Source organism: Dreissena polymorpha, chromosome 9 (genome assembly GCF_020536995.1).
Source record: "Dreissena polymorpha isolate Duluth1 chromosome 9, UMN_Dpol_1.0, whole genome shotgun sequence".
Lineage (NCBI taxonomy): Eukaryota > Metazoa > Mollusca > Bivalvia > Myida > Dreissenidae > Dreissena > Dreissena polymorpha.
Genome location: NC_068363.1, coordinates 39872144 through 39899276, shown reverse-complemented (window position 1 = coordinate 39899276; position 27133 = coordinate 39872144). Strand labels below are relative to the sequence as shown.

The window sequence follows — 27133 nt, the reverse complement described above, 5'->3', positions numbered from 1 at the left end:
TGTTAAATGCTTTCAGTACCAAACAATTTTTTGAAATTAAATTATTGTACTAAATGAGCCAAACATTTAAACTTGATCTTTCCATATAATATGCATTTACCATAGTTGGCAGAAAAATATGACTAGTAGGACTTAATGATGTTTTGATGTGCTATTACTTGATTTATCTTAATGTCTTCAATACTTCAAACGAGTTGAAAATTGATTCAGATTTTTGTTCTTCTACAATTAGAATGCATAATATCAGGATATAACGGGTACTTCAAAATCATGCCAAAATATGACACCTGGAAATACCTTCTGGAAAGTACACCGAGATATAACCGTTCGTAATAAATAAACCACAAATGACTTAACACCGCAATACCTCAGAGAAAAACTAATGGTATCACTCACTATTTTATTCTTGCCGAGAAACAAAACTCACGCATCTTGACAGATAACCTCATTATGTGTAACACTTTATTAGATTGCCCAGATAATAGAGATCGCACTATTTCGCACCAATAAAGAAAAGTATTGCACAAGCCGAATAGCAACATTATACCTAGGCAATACATAGTAGTTGTGTTTCACGTGTGGAGACCAACAACATTATACCTAGGCAATACATAGTAGTTGTGTTTCACGTGTGGAGACCAACAACATTATACCTAGGCAATACATAGTAGTTTTGTTTCACGTGTGGAGACCAACAACATTATACCTAGACAATACATAGTAGTTGTGTTTCACGTGTGGAGACCAACAACATAATTTTAGGTAAGAAGGGATTTTATAGAATGCGTTCACGCATTGTTTACAGAATGAGATGCTTTTATCCCAAACGGAAAGACCAACATTATCGTTTGGTCGGATTTGAATTTGAACCAGTGTTTTTAAGATAATATAACGAAATGTCAAACTCTATGTACGAATTATAGATTTTAAGCGTCACACAAGATTCATTTTTGTGTTTTGTTTATTAATGATTATCCGTTAGCGAAACGATATATCTTATATTTCATGAAATACATTCCGCTCGTTTGAATGGAATATTTTCTTTTATCTTGGAAAAAATATTAAATTAATTAAATTAATTTTCAAAAAAAATGTATTGAGCCAAAATGTAAACAGGTAACTTTGAAATTGTGAAATAACTCAAAGGCAATACACTTTGTTCTTTCAAATAATATTTGTGTAGAAAAAAGTATGTTGAGTGTGGTGTTAATGTGAAGATGTTCAGTACTGCAGTTAATCAGTGACGTAGGAGGTACTACAGTTTAAGACCCTCTTAGTTTTAGTAAATGGTGCGATAATAATTCTTATCGACTTGATAGACTATTATGGGTTAGGAGCGCATGCTTCATTCTGTCATGGCCTGACACTATATTGCCATCGCGCCAAAGACATATACGCTAAGCATTCAAATTGTATCCGAGCCAATTGTTGAGAATAGCATGGTATCTTATTTTATCATACCGCTGCATTGATATTGGCCAGATACAACGCTGTCTGATATATTTTTTTATATTTGTTCAACAGGAAGTTGTTATATCAGTCAATGTGTTTAGGTAGTACATGCTAGATTTTGTTATAATATAATCAGATTCAACAGGACAAACAATATGATACCAATATATTGTATATATTATACACAAAGAACAACATTAACAGCAAAACAAAATACAAATATTAAGCGCAATTACTCATGATGTAATGATGTCATTATTAACATATCCAACGTTAACAAATCTATATAATCATTCCCCCAACAATGCATCGCCGTAACGATTTATTTTCACTATTTATTATAAAATTGGGGACATATAGGTATGATAAACTGAACAAAAGATTAAAGCCTGATCGTTTTTTAATATATCAGACTCAGCACGAATAAGATAACGACTCGGCAAGCCTCGCCTTTAATTGGTTTCTAAGCATCGCCTGATATATCACAAAACTATCAGACGGTAACCTGTTTTTTCTCTGTCGGACTGTCTTATCAATTTCCAGATTCCTTCAATTGTTTACACGTTATATAGTTGGAAGTCGTATACTTAATAGCTTTGAGTGAATACATTGTTGTTTATTAAATGTCTGAAAAATGTGTGTAGTTCTCTAATGGATTGAAATGTAAACATGATGAATTAGATTCGCGTATGCGTTTGATTAAACATATAAAGAAACGAGTATTCTAACACGGCGCCCGTTGATCTTTTTAAACACAAGGAATGAAATAAACGTTCCACATCTTCTCATTAGCACCTCAACGCAAATATATTGATCTTATTTGAAGAACTTTGTGTTCAATTTATTGTGGCTATACAATACTTGGGCTAAATCTCTCGTGGGTTAATTCCTGCAGATCATAACTCCAAGTGGGTGTTCATTGACTGTGAAAAGCCGCAAAATCCACAATAATTTCTTAATTGTGTAAATACGTTTTTATTAGAACATAGCATGCACCAGTGCATTATTCATGTGACCAATATTGTGTTATGTATGCTGAAATGAGTTTTCTGAACATCGAAAATGCATAATAATATCGCAGCACTGTTTGTCTAACAGAATATTTTCGCTCCAAAATAATCAAAGCGCTGAAGGCACTAAAGTTTTTCGCTATTGTATAATCTTAGTCGAAACTCAGTTTTCAAAATTATGTTATAGCTTTTTATATCGCAAGTTTGAAAAGAACACAAACAATTCAATTTATAAAGAGTTTGTCTTAAAGCCCAGGTCGAGATGTGTGTGCACTGTTTATCCTCATATTTATGTTATAGAGATAACTTAGACAACAATATTTCTCTTTTTTCGCAATTTTTTCCTGCACTGGCAACCATCTATAGAATTTTGGTTGCCTTGATAAAGAATAACAAGCCTAGCATCATGTACATGTTGTGTTATGTGTATATGTATGTAATACTTTTTTTATTTTCTTAAAATTATTGAGCAACAATTTTGCCGACATAACAGACTTTTAATGCATCATGTCTTGTGGCACTTTTATATAGGAGCGATAAAGTCAGATTGAATAGTTTTTCTTGCGTATGAAACTATGAACTATATTTAAGGCATAATAAAAAATGCTGAGTCGAGTCATGCGAAAAGGGGTCTTCCCACTTATGAGATCACGACATTGTTCGCGGCTTTATATCCTCTTCTTTTCCTACCGAGACTGAGCGACACTGGCCGCACAGGTATAAAACCCTTTATCGCTAATTACAAATCAACGGCATCGATCGTTGTTTACCATTTGCCTTTGTCGCAAACAACGAGCTAGAATGAAATGTATATTGTGTTTAAAATTGCGGTATTTCCTTGAATATTCAACGTGTTAACTTTGTAGGTGATTCACAGTACATTGTTCGCAAAAACTGTTTGCCAGTTTCCATTGATAGCATCTGCCTACCGAGATTTCAGCTGTTAATCAAAGAGTTCGCCAAGCCAAATCTGACATAACAAGCAAATTCGTTGAATTGATATCCCCCGCCAATATGCTTCTGGACACAAAAGTGTTATAATTGACACTCAAACAAGCATTTTTTCAAATTACAAATGGCCATAACTCCTTCATTAACAGATTGTGTACAATGCCATTTGGCGTGCATCATCCTCTTATCCATATATATACGTATACCAAGTTTCAATGAAATCCGCCAAAGCACTTCCAAGATATGGCCCCCGACAAACAAAAAAGCATTTTTTCAAGATACAAAGGGCCATAACTCCGTTATTAACTGATGGTGTACAATACCAGTTGGCTTGCATTATCCTCTTATCCATATATATACTCATACCAAGTTTCAATGACATGCGCCAAACCACTTCCAAGATATGGCTCCGGACGGACGGAAAGACGGAAGGACGGAAAGACGGAAGGACGGAAGGACGGAAATACGGAAGGACGGACGGACAACGCCAAAACAACATCCCTCCGCCTATGGCGGGGAAAATAATACCAAACATCTGATACCAGCAAAATCGCAGAAACAACACTTGCTTCTATTTGAATGATCGGGACAAAAACAATTAACATAATCCCATTAGCATTATATTTATTGGTCTACTGAATGCTATTTCAATCATTCAAAAACAGTTGAAGCGCAGCATTATTAATATAACACATGCGGTATTAATAACATTGTCATGACCACCAAATGGCGAAAAATATAAGTAACCATTTACATTACGAAATTGATTTTTTTCATTATGTTGCAATAATGTAAGAACTTTTGCCCAACTGTTGATATATAAGGTGATGAAGAAGAAGAAGAAGAAGAAGATGATGATGAAGATGACGATGACGTTGATGATGATGATGATGATGATGGTGGTGATGATGATGATGATGATGACGATGATGATGATGATGATGATGATGATGATGGTGATGATGAAGATGATGATGATGATGAGGGTGATGATGAGCACTTATATTTACATTGTTTAAGTAACAGCGCTTTTATCACATCTGAATAATATACAACAAAGATATACCATAAGCTTGTGCTCTCTCACACACCTCGCGTTTCTTGTTGAAAGGCTAAACATGACCCTAAATATAATTTATCACATGCCATACCCTGTTTCCCATGTAATACAACCATTACATATTTTTTTTTATTACACATATGTAATACAACCTTTTTAAGCGTTTTCATTGGCTTAGTTTTCGTTTATTCACCAATCGCATTTTGTTATTGTGCTGTTATGACGTTGCAACGTAAAATGACGTCACGAAATGTAAACAACATTCGGGATTTATCATTATGTTTGCGTAAATATTTATTTAATTTGCTCATTTAAAAGCATGTGATAAAAAAGATCTGACACTCGTTGTCATATCATACCGTATTTTATTAAACTCGTCCAGGAAATTCGTTAGTAAGCTCGCCAAAGGCTCGCTTACTAACAAAATTCCTAAACTCGTTTATTAAAATATGGTATGATATGCAACCGCGTGCCAGATCCTATATGTATACCCCATTTAACAACAAACCGTACTTGATATACTGAAAATATATATTGATACATAAGAAACGTGGACAACGAGACGTGAATTAACAAAAATACAGCTGATATATCGATGGTAAACTCATCGACAACTGAGTGTCATTTTGACATTTAAACCAATGTTCCGACAATGATCTTTTTTGCAACGTTTAACGAGCTAAAATATTATTATTAATAGCCAGTTTATAACACATATTTCTCTATAGCTGAATTCCAATGTTTAAATCTAGACCTCAACATAATATGCAAATAATTTTTTTAAAGGCAAATTCTCTTGTATAGTAATTAAAAAACTATATTTTATTATGAGACACTCAGTAACATGCGAAACGTACAGTTTGCAAATATTTTTGTGAATCGTATTTTCCTAAGCATTGGTAAATCTTGCAAAACGTATACCAAAACTGATGTTGAACACTTCACAGGGTATCAATAAATCACACATTCATATTGTGTGAGAGACATTATAGTCGGTATCAAAATAGCACAATAAAAACGTAGCGAATATACTAAAATTAGGCATCTATGTGAACGAAGACCTTACCAAACTGAACGCAGAGTTGCTGGCGTCCGAGCGCCTGAAACAACCTAGCAGTGTCGAAAGGTCGTGGTCCTTTGAAGGAAAAATATTTGCGCTATTCAAGGGCAATCAACAAGATACTCAAATAAAACATTCCGAGTTTAAAACCTGGCTAGAAAAACCGTGGCCGCAGAAATCCTATTCCGAGTCTGTCACCAGTGCAAGAAACAAAGTAGCTTCTCACTAGTCACACATAGTAATTACTGCGTTATCGTACGTAGCAAGGACCTATGCAAACTATGTGTGTATCGGTCATCGTATGAAATGTGGTCCCATGCTGCATGACTATCAAAAGTATCCATCCTAATTATTACTTCCAAAATAAATATATATTATATCTGAAATAATACACATTGAACGACACAGAAAAAGTAAGTAAGTAAGTTATTACTAATTAATTGCGTGTAAATTTACAGATTTGGCAAATAATATATCATATACAATAATGTACAATAAAAAATCATAATATACAATAATATACAATAACGTTATATATTGTAAAATAAACATTAAATAAATGGAGTATGCTCCCACGATGTCTTTCAGAAATTAATACTAATCTATCGGGTAAAACTTAGCATGTAATTTAAATAATATACAAAAATGTTTAAATGTAAAATCGATACATAACATACTGTGGCTTTCATTTCAAGTATAGCTACCTATCATGATATGCACGTGCTTAAGAGCTTTCCTCTGCTAACACAGTTATGCCCTTTCTAATAAAAATATCATGTATACATGCAAATAAAGTTTCAATTAAAGGCCTTAATATTTAACGTTTATGACATCCTTGTTGGCAAAATACTATTCACTTACAGAGGTTTGTTTTATCTTGATGTTGACTTATGTTTTTATCTTCGTTATACCAGGCTCTGAGCTTGTTTTTTTTAAATTCGGATCAGTGGGAATCTTACCTGTCTATTTTACTTTTCTCTTGACGTCTTGTCAAAACAAAACTTAACCTCAGTCATTTAAATAATAATTATAGTATAGAAATAATATTAAAGTTAAAGATGCTGAACCAACATGAACTGATTATCCATATTACTCCTGATATTCCTGTTAACTAATTTAAAATAAATAGTGAGTTTTATGTTAAGAATGTTCAAATAATTCCCAAAATGTATTCATAAATGTAGATTATATTGTCACAGAAAATTAAACAAAATAATGTATAAAATAAACTTGATATGTGTTTTTATAAATTGCCTGTTTTTTGTACATATCATACTGAGTGTTCTTGACAACATTTTGATATCCTAATATTGTCCTTTATGCATATGATGTTGTTTTTTGTGTGCTTACTCTCTGTATGTATATATGCTTGTGTTCAAGTTGTTTGTATATAATAAACCTCTGTTGTGTTTTTATAAATTTCCTGTTTTTGACATATCATGCCGAGTGTTCTTGACAACACTTTGATATCCTAATAATGTCCTGTATGCATGTGTCTGTTGTTTTTTGTGTGCTAACTCTCTTTTGTGTATATGGTTGTGTTCATGTGTTGTTCATGTCACCCACTATAGTAGTGGGGGGACATATTGTTTTTGCCCTGTCTGTTGGTTGGTCTGTTGGTAGGTTGGTTGGTCTGTTGGTTGGTTTGCGCCAACTTTAACATTTTGCAATAACTTTTGCTATATTGAAGATAACAACTTCATATTTGGCATGCATGTGTATCTTATGAAGCTGCACATTTTGAGTGGTGAAAGGTCAAGGTCAAGGTCATCCTTCAAGGTCAGAGGTCAAATATATGTGGCCCAAATCGCTTATTTTATGAATACTTTTGCAATATTGAAGAGAGCAACTTGATATTTGGCATGCATGTGTATCTCATGGAGCTGCACATTTCGAGTGGTGAAAGGTCAAGGCCAAGGTCATCCTTCCAGGTCAGAAGTCAAATATATGTGGTCAAAATTGCTTATTTTATGAATACTTTTACAATATTGAAGATAGCAACTTGATATTTGGCATGCATTTGTATCTCATGGAGCTGCACATTTTGAATGGTGAGAGGTCAAGGTCACTTTCATCCTTCAAGGTCAAATATATGGGTCAAAAATAATATCACTTCTGCAATATTGAAGCTAGCAATTTAATATTTGAAAGGCGTTTGTATCTCAAGGAGCTGCACTTTTTGAGTGGTGAAGGGTCAAGGTCAAGGCCATCCTTCAAGGTCAAGCGTCATATAGGGGGACATTGTGTTTCACAAACACATCTTGTTTTTTCTGAAATTGAATATGCAAACGAATTTGACATTATGATCTTAATTGCTATCCTTACAAAATCCTTTATGCATATGATGTATTTTTTGTGCAAACTTTATGTTTATTTATATGCATGTGTTTGTGTGTCTGTTTGCTGAAACTGAGTATACCAACAATAATTATCAGATTTTCATCAAAGCGGTTACTGTTTGAAATCAGGATTATATCATTTGTTACTTATGTAATTAGACAATAAGTTTCCCATAATGAAAGTGCTATTTTAAGGTCTTTATGTGTATGTGTGTGTGTAAAATAACAATATTTATTAATATAAAACTGTTTTAAATCCTTATTGTAATACCAAGTCATTCAGTGTCCCCTTTGCAAAAATAATGTTTGCACTTAGATACCTTCACACAAAAAAAAGATTTCATTTAAGGGTTTACTGTGATAAATACTAAAGTTTGAAGGTATTGGAAGTGGTAAAGCTAAGATCATCTCTTATATTTTCATTTAACACTATTCAACTAGCAATTATGTCATCATTTTTCTATACAATTGCTTCATTTTCGCTTTCACATGAAGCTTTTTTTAAAGTGTTCTATGAAAGTGAGATGCTAAATTAAATTTCACTGTATGATTCAACATTAGTGGCCAGAGTATTCAATCCTTTTTCTAAAGTATACTAACTACACATTTAGTAAAGAAACGTCTTTTCTTGTGAAATTATTGATTTCCACTGAAAGTTTATATTAATAAAATTTACATCAAACACCAGAAATAATAAATGGCTTATAAAATTCATATAGGAAATAAAAGTAGCATGGTTGTCACACTTAGGCTTTGTCAAGAGAATGTATATCATTATATTTCTCACTAAAACTAATTCAGGCATTTATAAAAATAAATTTATGCAAAATAATCAATAGTATCTACATTGTTTACTTGCAATTTAACGCTTTCAGTATAAGACCTTAATCCACATGTAAACAACCATCTCTATAAAAAGCAAAAACCTATTTTATTATAAATTTTATGCTTATGATTATGTTTATCCTATGTTTGCCAGATTCTAATTATTTCTCTAAAAAACTATTTACCAGCTTCTTGATAAAAACTGCTGTTGAATATGACTATTTTTGTTTTGACTTTTGACTTTTGTTTAACCAGATTCATTTATCATATTATAAAAATATATTGTTACAAGATATGAGTATTACTATGTAATTGTTGTGTGCATATGAAATGTAAAACGACCTCGCTTATAAACTCTTAAATATTATTCATGTACCCTTTTAAAAAATAAAATAATTCAAATGTTAACTGATTAACTTTTAACATCTACTTCTAAATATTATAAGAAATTATACAAAAGCTAAGCAATAAAACATTAATATTCGAATATAAAATGTCCTGTGTTAACTTTACACTGAATTGTATATGTTCTGTTTTATTCTTTATTATTAATTATATCTATTTCATTTTTGTGTATTTCCAGTGTACGGAAGTGCGCTTTTTGTGTCTCTATTTGGGACTAGTTGTTTATTGTTTTTTTCTCTCTCACTTTTGTCATTATTTGTCATACTTCTTCATTTCTATGGAACATTCATCTTCATGTTTCCATATTTTTTGTTTTCTTTTTCTGCTCGTATGTATGTACATCTTATGTCTTATAATGGAAAGCAACTGGACATATTTAAAAATAGAAACTAACTGGACAATCACACACAAACTATCATTTAGATCACCCTCCACCTCTTTAAATGATTAAAATATGAACTTTGAATGTAAAAGGGCTTAATAACACAAATAAACGAATAAAAATATTTAAATGATTAGACGAAAAAAAATATAGTGTATGCCTAATACAAGAATGTCACTTGACACATACTTTAGCACAAACCTTAAAAGATGAATGGGACGGAGATATCTATCTCAGTGGACAACATACTAATAAACAAGGCATTGCCGTTCTAATTAAAAACAATATAGGGATCACAGTCGATAATTTTAACGAAATAATAATTGGCAGACTAGCAAGTATAGATATCAAAATACATGAAACACAATTAACATTAATCAACATCTATGGTCCTAACATAGATGATTCCATATTTTACGAAACATTACAATCCTTTATAATTAATAACCAAGATAAAACATTATAATCGGTGGTGATTTCAATACTGTCCTGACCCCATTATTGGATAAAAAGAAAGGAAACCTTTATACCCATCCTAAAAATAGAATCATTTTAAATAACATTATTGAAAACTACAATATGATAGACATCTGGCGCACAGTATATCCAAACGAAAGCAAATTCACCTGGCACTCAAACACAAAACCAACAATATTTTGTAGATTAGACTATTTTTTAATTTCTGAGTCTCTTTGCAACATTATTGACACATGTAACATAAAACCAGGATTTATGACTGACCACTCTCTAGTTGAACTTAAACTGCACATTATACAACCTGAAAGAGGCCAAGGATACTTTGAAATTAACAACAGCATCTTATTAGATACACAATATCAAACACAAATAAAACAGGAAATATTAAATACAGTTCAAAATAATAAAGATGCAAACCCAAACACCTTATTGGAAGTAATTAAAGGAAATATACGTAACACAACAATTAGATACACATCATTTAAACAAAAAGAAACACATAAACTTGAAACTGAAACCATCAAAACCATTGAAACACTTGAAAAACAATTGCATCAAACAAACACAAATGATACCACCGACATTGAAAATGAAATAACATCAAAAAAAAAAATATTAGATGGAATCTATCATACACAACTCAATGGAATACTACTAACAGCGCGTGCACAGCATGTTGAACACAATGAAAAAAATACAAAATACTTCGCAAACATTGAAAAACGTAGAAGTGAACAAAAAACTGTACACAAATTAGAAGTCAATGGCAAAGATATAACAAACAGAACTGAAATACTAGAAGAACAACGGTTATGTTTCGAAACCCTCTATAAACGAAAAAATGTTGAAAATAACACCCTTTTTAAAAATACACAACACGCTTTAAATCAAGAAGAAAAAACTATTGTGTGACGGATTACTAAATGAATATGAATGTGGATTAGCACTAAAAGAAATGCAAGATAACAAAAGTCCAGGTTCTGATGGTATCACCATTGAGTTTTATAAAATATTTTGGAATGATATCAAAACACATTTAATTAATTCACTAAACTATTCATATAATAATGAAAACTTAACTACGCTTCAAAAACAAGGTATAATATCACTCATTCCAAAACCTGGAAAAAACTTAGAATCCTTATCGAACTGGCGCCCAATTAGTTTACTAAACAATGATTATAAAATTGCAACTAAAAGTATAGCAAACAGAATTAAAAAACTATTACCATCAATCATTTCAAAATCTCAATCTGGTTTCATAAAAGGACGTTACATTGGTGAAAACGTTCGTCATATCCAAGAATGCATAAACTATTTCAACAATTCAAATAATCCTGGTCTAATATTCTTTGCAGACTTTGAAAAGGCATTCGATTCGCTTGATCACTCATTTATGTTCTCTTGCTTAGAAAATATGAATTTTGGTGAAAGTCTCATTCAATGGGTCAAACTATTCTACACCGATATTAACAATATAATCATTAACAATGGCTTCTTTTCAAACAGTTTTAACATCGAACGAGGGGTTCGACAAGGATGTCCACTCTCATCATCGCTATTTATTATTTGCATCGAGTATCTATCACATCACATTCAATCAAATAAACACATAAAAGGCATATCACTAGAACCTGACGAAGAAATCAAACAGTCCCTATTTGCTGACGATGCAACTTATTTTTTAAACGACAATTACAATTCTTTCCATAACCTAATAGAGTCGTTAACCCTTTACGGAATGACATCGGGTCTAAAACTAAACAAAAGTAAATGTACTGTGCTACGAGTAGGTAAATTAAAACAAAGTAATGTCCAATATAAAAAAAGAAATGAAATTTAATTGGACATCCGATGAAGCCACAACATTAGGAATTACTTTCACAAATAATGAAAATGATACAGTTCTTAAAAACAAACTTCCTAAATTACAGAATTTTAAAAACTGCTTAAAATCATGGCATCACCGTAAACTTACACTAATCGGAAAAAACACAGTATTGAAAACGTTTGCACTTCCTAAATTAATTTATGTATTAACTGTTCTCCCAAATCCACCAAATGATGTTATTAACGATATAAAATCAGCAATTATATTTAATTTCATATGGGACGGTTAGCCTGATAAAATAAAACGAACTCAGTTAATTCAATCCGTAGAAAATTGAGGTATCCAATTAACGAACATTGACTCATTCTTGAAGGCAATTAAATACAGCTGGGTTAAAAGATACCTAGATAATACCAATACGAGTAAATGGAAATTATTCTACCAGAAAATCCTAAAAAATATGGTGACTCCTTACTCTTTGAATGTAACATCAGCAATACTATCTTACATGAAATTGCAAACGAAAACATATTTCTGTCTGATGTTCTATCAGCATGGAGTGATGTCACTCATAAACTAGAAACCAAAACCAGCAGTAAAACTATTTTATGGAACAATAAAGACATAACTTCAAACAATAAGACGTTGTTCTATAAAGATTGGTTTGAACGAAGCATTAAATATGTCGACCAATTATATGACTTCAGAATTAAGGATTTTTACTCTTTTGATGATATATGCTACATATACGGAATACCTTCAAATAATTTCCTGAAGTATTACACACTAATCAAAAGCATACCCAAACATATTAAATCTGAAATCAATACAAATAATACACCATGTACTCAAACAAAATTCGTAGAAAACATACTTGGAAGAAAAAACAAAACAAATAAAATATTGAACACACTACAAATTAAAAACCCTACAGAAAACTCCAAAACCCAAAATAAATGGCAAGTCCTTTTCAGAGAACATGAACTTAATTGGAAACACATATTTACCATGCCATATAAAGCAACTGTTGAAAGCACACTGAGAAATTTTCAATATAAATACATCCATAGAATTATAGCTACAAATAAATATCTCTTTAAATGCAAAGTATCTAATTCAAATCTGTGTGATTTCTGCAGTGAAAACATCGAAGCTATAGAACATCTTTTTTAGGAGTGCAAACACATCCAGCCTATTTGAAATCAATTAGCATCTTTTCTTGAACAACAGCAACTAAACGTTAAACTATCTTTCTTAAATGTAAGTTTCGGAATTAACTCATTGAAATCAATATACTGTAATAATATTGTGAATTTTATTCTTATAATGATGAAATATTTTATCTTTATTATGAAGTACAAAAAACAAGTACCAAATTTTAATTGTTTTGTCCATAGTCTTAAACTAAAAATCCAGATTGAGAAAGAAATAGCCCTCAGTAATGACAGATTACAAATCTTTGAACAAAAATCTTATTAAATTCTCATAATGTTTGTCCACTTATATACATTTCACTCTAATGTTAGTTTATCTTTCTAAAATATATATTTTTTTTTTTTTCAATCTTATAAGATCATTGTGAATGTTCAACAAAACACACACGTCCAGTATGCATTCTTCCGACTTTATACAACTCATCATTTTTCATAACTATTCTTCAGTTGTTCTTTTCTTTTCTTTTCTCTTTAAAAAAAATATATATATTAGCATATCTTGTATAACATGTCTGAATTTATTGCTTTGTACAATCACTATGTTGTATGATCATATACATGTATACATTGTATGTATTATATTGAATAAATATAATAAAATGTATACGTTTCAGTGAAAAGAAGTCCTGTTAAAGGGTGTTTCTACATTGTAATATATTACAGTTTATTCCACTATTGCCCCGTCTCTGTCTTATACCAGTATTTCTGTTACAAGAGTCTTTATTTTTAATAAATACTCACAAACAAGAAACATGATAAATCAAGTGACGTCTCGGACGAATGCTTTTTATTATTTGCATAATTTTGAGTTTGTTGAACATTTAAATGCCAGAATTTCCTTACGGAATTGGATACGGAACCTTATTCATGAATACGAGATAAGTCGACCCTAATCTCCCCACCCCATCATTCGCCCAGTCAGGAGATGCTAGAAACTGCCACACCCCTAATCTACAAATCCGAAAATAAATGGGCAAATATAAAAAAGAACGAGAACTCGTCGGATATCTGTATCATTGTTAATCAAAAATTAATTGACGGTTTTGTGTTGGTTATCGCACAAACAATGTTGCAGTTTTTGATTGTTTACTTCGGTTTGCCTTTTAATTACGAAAATACATTGCAGAGAGTAATTTATATTGAGATGGTACTTAAATATGGGTAATTTCTGTTATCGAATATTGGATCTCACACACTCCTGTAAAGTACCACAAGAAGATGTTCTGGTTCAAATTTCAAGGAGTTATCTCCCATGCGTTATGGGACATACATGTTCACCTCTGTAAATCACCAGGAAATTGCAAACTGACTCTTCACTTCTGCAAATTACAAACAAACACAAGGCCGAGCACTCGTTAGATATATGTATTATGGTTAACCAAAGAATTAATTGACGGTTTTGTGCTCGTTGTCGCGGAAGTAATGTTGCATCCATTTATTAATTGACTTATTTTTGCGACAACATTATGTTCTCTTTTTCTCTTCGCCTGTATTCCCGTCTGGGAAAAAGGCCGCCCACCAGCTTCCTCCGGGCTTCTCGGTTCTTGGCGAATCTCTCAAGCTTCCAACAAATTTTGGCCATCTGCTCACCATATGCATCCAGGGCACAACGCCAGGTGTTTCTACGTCGCCTTCTATTCCTTTCGTTTTGGGGTTTCAAGTGTCTGAGAGATTGCCTTGATGTTACGGAAGCAGGCTTTCGAAGGGTGTGGCCTATCCACTGCCAACATCTCTGAATGATGTCGTCTTCAATGTGCTGCTGTTCTGTTCTTCTCTATAATTGCTTTATTTGAGATCTTTTCGGGTCAGATAATCTTGTGAATCTTCCTGAGGCAGGCGTTAATAAATACTATTGTTGGTGACAGTGGTCCTCCAGGCCTTTGCTCGATAGAGGACTATTGGCTTTAAGATGTTATTGAAGGGCCTATTCTTGGTGATGATGCCGATTGCATTGGATCCACAGATTGTTTTTAGCTGATGGAAGGCTAATCCTGCTTTACCGATTCAGGTTCTAAAATCTGCACCCGTTCCTTCATGGATGTCCTGAATGCTGCTGAGATAGGTGAAGCTGTCCATCTCCTCTAGCCTTGGACTTTTATGAGTGTGTCGTTAGATACGTTGGTATTTTGCACATTGCTCTTCCCTCTGTTGTAGTGGGGCCAAATCTAGCTAAGTTTTCCGCTACCATGTTTTCCTTTTCATTCAACTGTTGTTGGGTATGAGAAAGAAGAGCCTGATCATCTGAAAAGTCGAGGCCTTCCAACTGATTTCAAAGTGTCCACTGGAATCTTTTCCACTTTTGATCCACCGAGTTCCTCATTACCCAGTGTATTGCCAGCTGGAACAGCAAATATCACAGTTAGGGCCTTACCTCACGCTGGTTCTCACTTCGAAGGCGTCGGTGAGCTGTCTTATTGTGCGATTCTTCAGTTCGCCTCTACATATGATTTCTTGATGATGTTGGTTACCATTCCTGCCACTCCGTAGTGTCTCAGAAGTCTCCAGCGGGACTCCCGATTAACGCTGTCGAACGCCTTCTTGCAGTCATATTCGATAGGGGGGACGAGTTCAACTCTCTGGATTGTTCCATAATGGTGCGCAGGGTTGCGATATGATCCGTGTTTCGTTGGTAACGGAGATGCGGGTCTACTACATCTTTCATTCGGTTCTGCAAAATGCGATTGAACACATTTTCTGGGCTGGACAAAGCGTGATTTCTTGGAAGTTGGAGCAGGAACTTATGAAGTTTCATTAGGGGTTCTTTATGAAGTATCCATCTTTGACACTATGTTTGAATTTATTCTTCTTCCCATATCGTATGGTATTCCTTCTTCATTATCGTCCCTTACTAAACTCTCCGTCGACAAACGTTCCTGCTATCCTCTTGGTAAGTACAGATCTGTTCTTATAACCATACTCTTCCGCGTATGTTGCAAGCGTCTCTATGTATTTCCGCTTTTCAGCTCTTATACTTTGCTTGACGCTCCTATTTGCTTCGGTGTACTCATATAGTGCTTTCACTTTCGCGGCTTTTGCGGCTTGTGTTCTGTTGGTGTTGATACTTTCCTTTTGTTCTCGAACTTCATGGCTTGTTGAGGTCTTTTCACTTTCTAACACTTCTGCTCTATAGACTCTTTTTCAAGTAGATCTCAATGGACCTGTAACTTATTGGAGATAGTGACCTTGAACTCTTCTTGCTTCCATGTTTCTGTCAGCCTGTCAGTGATGTAACTCAGTCCAATGCTTCTTCAGCTTCAATTAAAATCGGTCGAAAAGGAGATCGGGCGCGAAGCCACGTCTGCTCCTCGTTCAACGAATACATCCTGCAAAGAGCGACAAAACGTCCTTGCGATGTACAGGTGGTAGATCTGGTTCTTCATTGGCAGGTCTGGTGACACCCAAGTTAAATTATATCATTCTGTGATGAAAAACACTTCCTTGGCCGGTTTGTTTTGCGTACATGTTGGAGACTCTCTTCCTGTTGATTTGCATCTCGCCTAACCCTTACTTCCCAATGGTCTCCTAATATCCTCGGTTTGCACTTCCAGTTTAGGCGTTGGAGTCACCCATTAGAATGAGTATGTTTCTCTTTGGTCTGTCCTGTATTATGGTTGACAGTCTTTTGTAAAAGTTGTCCTTCTCTTCCTCTTTACTGTCGTTCGCCAGGGCGTAGCACTGAATAATGTCCATGTTGATCCCTTCTTTGTAAGGAAAGAAGACGTCATGACATTTCCAGAAGTACGCTCCAATGCGTTATGTCTCATACTTGTTAACTTCTGTAAATTACCAGAAATGTGCATACTGAATCATATTATCAAAAGTTTGCACAATTGCTTATTGGAATAGTATAACATGGGAGGGGATTGGAGAAAAAGGGACGACGAACGAGGAGAACAGATCGATACTTTGAATTTATAATGTTGCAAACTTGTACTCAACACTTAAATTTTAATGTAAAAAAAAATATATTGTATAACATTTCATGGTGTATTTGTTGACTAAATGTTTTAAGATTGATTGTGAAATTAATTAAGCAGAAGATGTTTAAATCAATTTAGAGTAAATCCATGTTCACAAATTTAACGTTAGCTGGTGGCAGCAAAAATGCAACTATTAAATCTCATCCATGTTGTGTTCAGCCATTCGCTAAATGACAGAACTGAGAAAACGTTTACAGTAACTAATGGTTACAGTTTCAGGCGATTGCCCGAGTTGTTCTATAACAAGTATCGAATCGGAAAACGTTGGTTATTACCCATCTATTATTTCGAATCGAAAATGATTTTTCAAAATAAAAAAGGTATGTGTTTAAAATAAAAACCACATACATCTTTATCTCGACGTTTTAACCCAAAATATACACAAAGGTTTGTATCGGACTTCTTGATATTAAATATTTACGGATGCAACATCAGCAGGAGAGAAACATTATCATAATATGCGGTCCTTAATTTACGGTAAAGGAAGCAATCGCAAAACACAATAACAATTTTCTAACCGAAATTTCATTTGACAAGACATGCTATGATTAAATGTTTGTATCTTCGCGTCTGAAGTATTGATGTTTAGGTTATGATTGTTAAATGTATACTTTTATCATAAAGTATTGTACGATTCATTAATATTCTGGTGGGATTGTCTGTTTAAAGGTGATAATATAAAAATTCCAAAGAAAACAAACGTTTGTTTTAGTCTCTGGAACAGTGATGTAGAAAAACACACTAATTCAAAATAAATATTTTCGTTTCTGATGTTAATATTGTGATTATCAGCCTAATAGTATGTTTTTAGAAACCACCTAGCGCAGCATGACTTAATCATTTCTTGTGAACAAGTTATGTACGTGTTGTAAGTGCCGTTTGAAAACAATCAAGTGTGTAAGCTTTTCGTTTATTATGCATGCATTTTAATTTCTTATTAGTAAGTAAAACCAGTTTTAACTCATGTGAAACCTAAATGGCATGAATCTTGATTCTTTTCTCATATGCCGTGCAATAAATTTGATTCTTTACATTCAATTTATCTTACTTTTGACACTGCGGGGAATCACGTGGTTTTATTTTGATATGGGACACGGAAAATGGCGGCGTCATTGTCTCGGTAAGAGTATTATTTTTTCTTTTTGTACCTTAATGTTTGATTTTAACTTTCCAAGATGTAGCCTATCATATGCGGAATTAAATTCCGCGTGTAATGGTACCTTACATTTCATGTATTAATGAGTAATTTTCTCGCTTACCCTTTGAATTCGAACACATGCGAGCGACATTTTCACGGATTTAAATGAATTCTTCACAAATTTGATAAATATCGACATTCCTCAAATCCTTTTCTTTTTAAATATATACCAGGTTTTCTTTACATTACAAACAAATTGTCTGAGAGTCTGAAAACATCGCGGTTTCTGCATAATAAATCAAAAAACAAAAATGATATGTTTCACGGAATACAAATTTATGATATGTTTCACGTTAATTGTATGATATGTTTCACGTATTGTCTAAAGGCGAAAAATAAAACGTCGGATATTTTCTCAGTTACTAGTATATGTTTTAGCACTTAGTACCGGTAAAGCCCAGGACAAAGTGCGGTTAGGTTAACTGGCAGCCGTGATACGTATGATCGACCATAATTTGAAAATGGCCTCAACTCTAACACATAAATTAACCGTGACCCACTCTTCACTTAACTGCAGTTTTATCTTAATAATGGAATATCTAACCTTAGTGCATTGTGTTTAATGTGCGTATTATGCTTAATTTTCGCAGTTGTCTCTCCTACCGCACGGGCCGCTCGCACTTCTACAACCTTGCAGAAGAGTCCGAGGAAATCGTATTTGAGCCACCAGGTTAATGCAGAATCTGCGTAGAAGGCACACCCGTTTTGACTGTGATCGAAAAAAAGATCAAAATGGAAGAAAGAAGATGGGCACAATGTCTTCCTCAATGACTTCTTTACAGCTCGGGTCCTTCGGTTTACGTTGTGAAACGCGCGAAGAAATCCTGCCTTCTGACAAGATGGGCATTAATTAACGAAAATAAAAGACAGTATGACAGAAGAAATAATTTTGATCTGACCATTTTCAAAAACGGCTGTTTGCTTTACAAATTAAAAGTTTAAACTATTCAAAATCAGGGTACAATTTATTCACATATTGTTTGTCATTCCTACATCTTATATAAGCGTTGTTTAAGTTATTATCACATGCTATAGAGTTTGAGACATAGCCGCCGATGCAGCATATTGACTGATGTCTAAGAAGTGTGTTGTGAATATCCATCCAAATGGTGAACAGATTTTCAATTTAATGCAGGTATGTTATAATATATTTTGATGCATACAAACGAATTTTATAACATTGTCATGTACTCAATATGCAAGATTAAATTCTATACGTTCAAAAGGGTGTGGGCTAAGTTAAGCTGTTCAAATGTAAACTGCCGCCGTAATTTGGATGCCTTATAAATTGCGGTTTCTAAATGATTGTACAATAACAAAACGCTATTTTGCTTTATTTTTTTCAAAACAATAATAGGAAACATGGATTTGCGTTTATGTGTTCACTAATCAGCAATATCACGGATAATTAAATTAAATCACAGTGTTAATCATGAGAACATAGCACAACAAAATCACCATAATCAACTTCAAAAACTAAAGTAAAAAAAAAGCGTATCACTCTCCCTGAGGATAATCATCACGATTCGGCTGTGTACAAATTGCATGTATACGGTCACTTACTATACATTGGGTCAAAATTTGTTGCAGTTTCTTAAGCTGATGGCGTATTATAACTTGCAACTGCATTAGTATTCCCTTTTCATCATGTTTGCATTTCGGATGCCTATACAAATTCGGCTTGTGAGTGTATGTCTTTCCGAATTTGCATACATGATTCGTGGCCCGAAGATGCATAGCCATGTGATCATCATATTGGTCTCTCCTATTCGTTTGATGTCCGCATGAGTCAAATTTAAACATCGCTTCTTGATGATGCGTCATGTACGTTCGTATGTCTGCCATTATTGCGAATGACCTCCCACATGTCCCGCACGCAAAATCTTTAGTTTCGTTATGTGCGTCGCACCTACATGAAAGAAAAGACCAGTGTGCATAAATTCAAGAAAAAACAAAAAGATCTATGCGTTAGACTTTGGTGCCTCACAATCCTGTAGTTCAATACAAAACATTGCTGTGTAACCATTAAACAACTGGTCAAGTATTTCATATTTTATCGGGTGACCTGGCGTTTTATGAAGCAAAGAATTTTAGATTCAACTTGATCCAATGCGAATGTTTTTAAACTTTTGCCATTCTAGAAGATACGCAAATTGTCACATCCGTCACTAAAAACGGTGCAACGAAGTTTGAGTATTGTCTTGAAACTCATGTCCCGGCATGAAATCGATCCATCTTAATATGCCAAACGTTTTTTTTATCATAAATGACAAAACACAATCGAATAAACCTGCTGATTTTGGTTTTCTTTTTCGAAAATGCTTCGTTCCAATGGCGTATACATTCCGTGCGTTGTCAATGTGTATGTACATTTCTAAAGAGCCATCATCAGCAATTACAATAATGGCAACGTAAATATTTTACCGATTTCGAAATAATTTTGGTTGCAATGTGTCGGAATAATCGGCTATACACAGTTATAAAATATAATTGGGGGGGGGATAGTCATCTGTGCTTAAATACAAAATGTTTTTCTCACTAACATTTCTGAAAATGCCTAATATTCACAATACCATCTTACCTGTGTTTTGTTAATACGTTTGTATGGCGCTACCCCCGTATGTTTTCTTTCATGATCTCTTAACCCTGAGGCGCTTTGAAAAGCCTTGCCGCAAATTCGACACAACCACAGTCTGAAAATAAATATTTACCTAGCTCTTTAACAATTGTTACGTGAAACATATCATACACATTTTATTCCGTGAAACATATCATTTTTTATTTAGGCGTTTATTTAATACATATTAAGTGGTAAGCCGTCCAGAATATCATACATATTCCAAATTATGTTTCTCAAATTTTTCATGCAATAATATGGTAGGACCTATGTTTATTTTATGAAATATATGACACAGTGTCTTTATTCCGTGAAAACTATCATTTTAAATAATTCACTTTGAAATAAATTCAAAGGGTATATGAGAAAAGTAGGTAGTTAATTTATAAAAGTAAGATATCATTGGACGCGGATTTCGATTCCGCATATGATAGACTACATCATTTCAAGCTTATATCTCGAATTTAAGTACGAGATGCAAAAAAGTTACTCTTACCGAGACAATGACGCCGCCATTTTCCGTGTTCCATATCAAAATAAAACCACGTGATTCCCCGCAGTGTTTTTGAATAGGCGATTGATCTTTGAAGAACAAAATTTTGCTAGACTCGAAGCTTCGATAACCCACTCTGTAGGACGCAGAATCGAATAAGAAACAATAAACTAAAATCATGGAACTAACTTACTTTCAATAGACGCGAATACGACTTACAACGCGATTGTTGATTTATTTCAATAACTTCATTAAAGTGTGGTTTGTAAAAGGTAAATTTAATCAAAGTGATTCAAAATCAGCATGTTGTTCTTTATAAGTATTATGTAATCAAGTATTTGTAGTCATTTTCAACGATACCTTTATGTCATGCAAATTCGAGTCTGAGATTTAAATTAGCATGGTATCAATAAGCTTATCAGCGTTATGCGCTGTAATGCGATTTAAAGATATTGACTTTTAAGAAATAGAAAACGTCAATGAGGGCCCTATGGCAGAATAGTGACCAGCCAGGCAGCCCCAAATAGTATATGGACCTCAGCCGATGAAGTGAGGTTTTTTATTTCTTATATTATACAAAACATTTTTGTGCAGATAAATGTCAATAGAAATAAAAAATAAATAACACAATATAAATTCCATAAATATTTATCAGTTACTATTAATAATAATTATGTACCGTATTATTGTTGTGCGCGAGTTGTCTCCCTGCGAAAGTTGGACACGGAAAAATTCGCTTCTTTATACAAAATTCATTTTTATTGTAAAGAATTTCACATATTGATATACATTTAATATAAAACATATCTGCTGATATTACAGACAACTTGTTGCAAAACATTGATCCCAAATAAAGCATTAAATTTTTGTATACTTTAAGATGTGATTAAAAATAAAAACACACACTTGTGACCTGCCAAACGAATCGTGCGTTTACCCTTAGTATATAAAGCAAATGTCTTCATATTGTAAAACTTGCACAAATGTTACAAATAACCATTCTAGCGGGCACTTTTAGATGCGCGCGCATCTAGTCTGCGGGCGCTATTCTGAATAGCGCCCGCTGACTAGATGCGCGCGCATCTTTACCGGTCACTATTAATAATCAAAGCGCTGAAGGCACTGAAGATGTTCGCTATTGCATAATTTAACACGCAATTCATTTTTCAAAATCAATCGCAAGTTTGAAATGAACACACGCCATTCAAGTTAAAAAAGTGTGTGTCATAGCGCACGGGTCGAGTTTTGTGTGCACTTTTTATCATCCTTATTATTTCATAGAAATAACTAAGACAAAATAAAAACAGCATGCTTTTTTGGAAGTTCTGAAAGCAAAGAAAGTATGATGAAAATGGTAATGAGAACTTAATATAAAGAAAATTTGCAGTCACCATCATATTAAAGGAATATTTTTTCTAATATCAAATGACTATCTCACCAAGAATATAAATTCATAATGAAAGTTCCGTGTACAAAACTTTTGATTTTTGACACCATATACAAATTCAAAATATACAATAATCTTCGTATCTTGTATATGGAGGAATAAAAGTATATAAACATTGCTGTTTATGCTTTACTTGTTACCCGAGCAGTTCACACGGTGTCAACAACGCTAACATAAACATAGGTATAGAGCACTAATGCGCTTTTAGGCGAAGCTGTTTCAGTTTTCATCTTAGTGACTTTAACATAACGCCAACAGACACGCATGAATATTTTCGAATATTTAATAAGCTGATTCGAGATACAACCTCTGAATTTTTGCTACATCACTGCGTATGTGCTCAATTCAAAGGATGTAGCACTGTTCAGTGTAAGAAATTCCGGACTACTCTCTGTATGCTCAAACGACACAAATTGTGGCCCTGTTACAATTACGCGTTACAATCCATCTCGCAGAATTTCAATTTCGCCTCCAAGATGAGAAAACAATCATTAGCGAAATAGTATAGTGTCACGATAAGAGAAAATCGTTTAATTATCATACCACAATGTTTGCCGTACTTGGTCAGCACGTCTGGAAATCATTCCTTAATGCGTCGATAGGCTGCCATTATTAACAAGTTTGCTATTTTGAATTCAATTTTGTATCAAAAAGCATTGTTTTTAAATGTGGGATTTTCAATTCGCAATGAGATTTGTAATGACCCTCGTCATGCGAAAATGGGTCTTATTCCATATGCGCCCTTCATATAAATAGCCCACTCAGCTATCCCTCCTTCTGGTAAGGAGAAACATAACATATTGAGTGATTTTAAAGCGAACAGCGTCGCCAATGGCCTGACTGCGCAAGAGCACATGTTGGGTTTAACAAACGCTTGCCGAAACGCATAAGACCCATTTTCGCATGACGGCGCTATTGACGTGTGATTTAAATGTGACGAAAGAAAACTGCGTTTAAATCAAATATAAACATACGATATATTTCGATAATGAAGAAAGATACTCATAACAAGGCATATGAGGACACATATGAAGTGCTCTCCCGTAGTATATTTTTTATTTACTCACACTAATGTGTGGTTTGACAATGCTAACACACATTTCATGCGGTGAATATGCAGCTTACAAGTGAAAAACACAACACAATAGTTTAACTTTTGTTTAATTGTATTCAATTATTTAGAAAAGTAAATTGCTAACTTTATTTCAAAGTCGGCGTATACGCCGACTACATTTTTAAAAGACATGTATTGTTATAAATATATTTAATATAATATATTTAGTTGTTTTCGGTTTTAGCGATTATAAAGCATTTTCGAGGTTGCCTATAGTATGCCTGAGTAATTGATGAACTCATATCCAACTGTCAATGTATTGAGAACTGTGAATATAAACAAGCTAACCCTTCTACTAAGCTTCTACTATTGCGTTGCTAGCACCCGTAAATACAAAAGATCGCCGCTATGTGTTGAGAACCAAGAACGCTTTCCAGAAATACCCGATGTAGTAGCTTCAACGAGGTTATGAAACAGGTCATTCGTATTATTATTATAAATTATTTGTTATATTCGGGTTAAGCGATTATGATTTTTTTAGTCTATCGTATCGCTGAAGTTATTGTTGAACTTATGTTCAACGTTTTATAAATTGAGAATATAAATAAGCGTCAACTTTTTCCCAAATCTCTCAATTTACGACCTGTACTACGTCATTGAGTTGTATGTGAGAGCGTAACCTATTGCGTTGTTATCGCCCGTAAACTTTCCTTTGTTTATCGACAGGCGCATCTATTAATAGCCTCATATCATGAATGCCAAAACACCCGCGAAAAAGAACCACGTGACCAAATAGGACGCTAAACGCAAATACCATTCGACTACGACTTTAATTATGTAAGAACTGAAGTAAGCAAAGGAAACGCAGCACCTAATTGACCCATTCCTTCTATGTGCGAAGGCAGATTGAATTTTACTAATGTATGGTTTGCCTATTATAACACACATTAAAATGCGGTAAATATGCGACTAAAAGTAAAAAACACTATAATTAAACTTTTGTTTTTAATTAAGTTATTTAGAAACCAAAATTCCAAACCTTATTTCAAAACAGCAAGACTACATTTTTTAGAGAATATTCTTGTTATATTTAAATGTTTTTTAACAGTTTCAGCGATAATGAATCATTTTTATGTTGTCTATCGTATCCCGGTAATAATTGTTGAACTCGTGGTCAACGTGTTATTAATTGAGACCTGTGAATATAAACAAGCGTAACCTTATACTAGTGCGTAATTCTCACCCGGACTCCCCTTTGTTTATCGCCAGCCTCAGATTTATGAATGAGATGAGCGAAAATACTACGTCACGCAGACGCAGCAGAAAGTGGACTATTTTAATCATTCATAAACAATCTCCTCCGCGACACGTGCAATACGATCATTGTTTTTTTTATTCTTTTCTATAAAACACCATTCGAAACTATTGCATTTAACACGAGATTAAAATAATGTTTCCATTTGTGAATAAACATAATTGGAGAACTCAAACCTCTTGCATAAATTATACAACTCTTTCTTCGCGCGTAGTGTAAGCGGGAATTGGGCTAATCATACCCAGGCCGTATCGACCTGAATTTTACATCAAACACATTAGACGGTCGCTAAAGCGACCATCTAATAACGGGACTGTGTAGTTTATATACGCAAAGAAGAAACACATTTATGTGAGGTATAATATTCATATATATTACTGTTTGTGAGTGTTTAGTCAACTATTTTAAAGAATTTGCAATGACATAATTTGAACGTAATCATTGAATATAGCTTGACCTTGAAGAATTAAAAAAAAAAACAACGATAGAAAACAACGATATTTGTTTCAAGCGACCATTATTTTGATTGACGCGTGAAAGTTTAATTACATAATATGATGTTCACGTCCATAAATTTCATGTCTTATTTCAATAAGTTCATCTAAATCTTGTAATTCGTTATAAACTGCCATTTGTCTAATATCTCTGTTGAAGTAAAATAAATACTCAAAATCAGCGAATATTTCGCAAAATATTTCGTAAAATAATGTTAACCCATAAAACAACCAGTGTTCCTTATCAGGGGGGTAATCACGTGATAGTCAAGATGGCGGCGTCCATGCCGAGACAATTATTTTCGCCATTTTATACCCTTTATAACTTTTGTTTCATTTTAAAATAACGCTCATTTTCCAGCCATATCAGTAACCATGTGTTTTGCGTTTATTTCGTATTAAACTTCGCTTTATATCTCGACTTTACTCCCCGCAAATTTTCTTAGTGGAGATTTATTTAGATCATCTCGCTAAGAAATTTCGCAAGGAGTAAAGTCGAAATAAAGAGAGAATATCAACACGAAATACATGCTAGTAACTTTCATGCTGATATGGCAGGAAAGTGAGCGGCATTTAAATAATAAATACATGTAATAAAGGGTATAAAACGGCAAAAAATACCGGCATGAACGTCGCCACCTGGACTATCACGTGATTACTCCCTCTGTTTATAGCAATAGTTAAAATTTCAACGCTAGATGTGGTATCGTAACATAGATTTAACGTGATACAAAATGCTCGTTTTTTTCGTGTGGCACAATATATTTCATTTTAATGTCCCGCAACTATATGTTTCCAAACGACACACAAACACTAACATGATACTTTATTAACATGTGCAGAATATATTGTTCCACACATAAACAAAAAAGAACATTTTGTATCTTTGTTACTAGACCACATCTAGAGTTGAACTTTTGGCTATTGCTATAACAAATATTGATTGTGTATTCGTAAGCTTTATTTTTCGATTTATTGTACGAAATATTCGTTCATTTTGAGTGTTTATGGGCTTTTAACGCTTCCACCTTTGACTAATGAACGTTATAAATTAACAATATTCAATATTTTTTTCCAATCAATTTGACAAATAAATTTTGTTTGCTTGAATCCTACTTCTTGCTCATTTCGTTGATCATTTTTACACGTGTTTTGCTTTCTTTACGAGACTTTTCACGTTTCTGTTGAATTTGTGGTGGTGAATACTTTACTTCGTAAAAACGCCTCTTTCTGGACACTTTCTTGATACCGAGTTTATTATCTAAAAAAAATGTCATGTATTTAAATGAAATACAAAAACGTTAACAGAAATAAAACTAGCTTATAACTAATATACTTTTGAAATATTTCAAGAGTGCAATTTTCCTGGACAACAAACAATCCTCTAACATGTAATCAGTAAACATGTACGTAATCAGTTTGGACGCTGTTAATGAATCACCAGTGACTCATTTTGTTCTTCCCTTTATTTATTCGAAGCTACACAAACCTTGCTGCCATTTTAATCTCAAATATTTGTCTTAATACTC

General features: G+C 33.5%; 1 protein-coding gene across 6 annotated transcripts in view; it reads right to left on the bottom strand.

Moving 5' to 3' along the window:
• LOC127845146 (uncharacterized) overlaps positions 1-27133 on the bottom strand; it is a 226638-nt gene that overhangs the window by 31620 nt on the left and 167885 nt on the right. The gene's annotated exons all lie outside the window — the stretch shown is intronic.